Consider the following 1,812-nt stretch of genomic DNA (forward strand, 5'->3'; position numbering starts at 1 on the left):
TCGGTTCAAAAAAGGTTGGGCACCCCTGGTTTAGATGGATTTAGGAACCCCCCCTCAATTCTATTGGCTCTAACGGTTCACAAGAGGTGTCAATCACCAAAATCGACCAATGGGTTTGTTGGAGTCGGGAGGCCTGTAAATTTATTCCGGCAATTACTCAGACCTACTAATTAACCTAACATAAGCTATTGAGTCTATGTAAGTTTACTGCCAGGCTCGGATCCACCTGGATCTTCAGCAAGGTCTCACCTCTACTGAAGAACCAGGTTAAATTAACTGCTGTTTCAATTCAGACTCCCGAAGGATTCTGGTATCAGTAATGAGGTGTGGCCCTGCCTAAGTGTGAGTGTGGCAGTTGTGCAGTCTTACCTTTAAGCAGGAGAGGAGAGCGCAGATTTCTTTTAAGTTATCCCAATCCAAAAAGGTGGGATGATTTTATTTGAAGAAAATGGTCCACACTTTTACAGGGTTTTTACCTTTTCTCGTTACAATGTGACAATCATACAAATATATCATGCTGTGGTCCTTTTCTAATATAAAACCTCAATTCACAGTTTTACATTTCTTACATTAAATCCTAAATTCAACTGGCTCACTTCAGTTGTGACATTACATTCTAACTTCAACTGGCCCATTTCAGTTGTGTCTGTAAGGATTTGCAGTACTCCCTCCTTCTGCTTCCCTTTTTGTTTGTTGTCTGTTGTTGTCAGTTTGTCTCCCGGGCTGGGCTTGGCTGACCTACTTCTGATTCCCGCCAATTCATCTCCGCAGCTGCTTCTCATTCATCCTGATCATCTACTCATCCACACCTGTTTATTAACCCGGTCTCCTCATCCAGTCTTCACCAGTTCGTCGTCAAGATTACACTGGTAAAACGTATTTGCTTTCTAGCTTAGCCTGACACAACTCCGGAATAAGTTTTTGTCTTACCTGTTTGTCTCTCTGTCCAGAATCCATCATCACCTCCTCCGCTTGCCACGTCCAGCCACTTCCTCGTCGGATTCATCCGCTCTCCACGCTACCTGATCCAGCCTGCTCGCTCCCCTCGGCTCTGAAACCCCTGCTCGCCACACTCCAGTCTGGTAGGACAAACACAACTCCTACTCCAACCAACTCACTCTCGGGAGCGTAAAGACTCAGGCTCTAGCCACCTTTCGTCTGCCTGGCGATATCCCCAGCTCACTCCGGAGCCTCGGCTGAGGATCTCCATTCCCTCGCTGATTTATTCCCTTTCCTGGAATATATCAACACAGTTAGTTTCCCCTGTCACCATTGGAAATAAAACCTTTTGCTGCAAACTCCTGTTTTCTGTCCGTGTTTGTATTGTGGGTTCAGTTCTTAAAAGCAATTACGTAGCTTAACAGTGACATTACATTCTAACTTCAACTGGCCCACTTCAGTTGTGACATTTACATTCTAACTTCAACTGGCCCACCTCAGTTGTGACATTTACATTCTAAATTCAACTGGCCCACTTCAGTTCTGACATTTAAATTCTAACTTCAACTGGCCCACTTCAGTTGTGACATTTAAAGTCTAACCTCAACTGGCCCACCTCAGTTGTGACATTTAAATTATAACTTCAACTGGCCCACCTCAGTTGTGACATTTAAATTCTAAATTCAACTGGCCCACCTCAAATGTGACATTTAAATTCTAAATTCAACTGGCCCACCTCAGTTGTGACATTTAAATTCTAACTTCAACTGGCCCACTTCAGTTGTGACATTTAAATTCTAAATTCAACTGGCCCACCTCAGTTGTGACATTTCAATTCTAAATTCAACTGGCCCACCTCAGTTGTGACATTTA

The 1,812-nt window shown here is 43.7% G+C and overlaps 1 long non-coding RNA gene across 1 annotated transcript; it reads left to right on the forward strand.

Annotated features, from left to right (window-relative positions):
* Nucleotides 1–312: 312 nt before the first annotated feature.
* LOC117551674 lies at nucleotides 313–1,298 on the forward strand. Its single transcript, XR_004569840.1, has 2 exons — nucleotides 313–869; nucleotides 951–1,298. It is a non-coding gene; the product is annotated as an uncharacterized LOC117551674 (long non-coding RNA).
* The last annotated feature ends 514 nt before the right edge of the window (nucleotides 1,299–1,812 follow it).

Source organism: Gymnodraco acuticeps, unplaced genomic scaffold (genome assembly GCF_902827175.1).
Source record: "Gymnodraco acuticeps unplaced genomic scaffold, fGymAcu1.1, whole genome shotgun sequence".
Taxonomy (NCBI): domain Eukaryota; kingdom Metazoa; phylum Chordata; class Actinopteri; order Perciformes; family Bathydraconidae; genus Gymnodraco; species Gymnodraco acuticeps.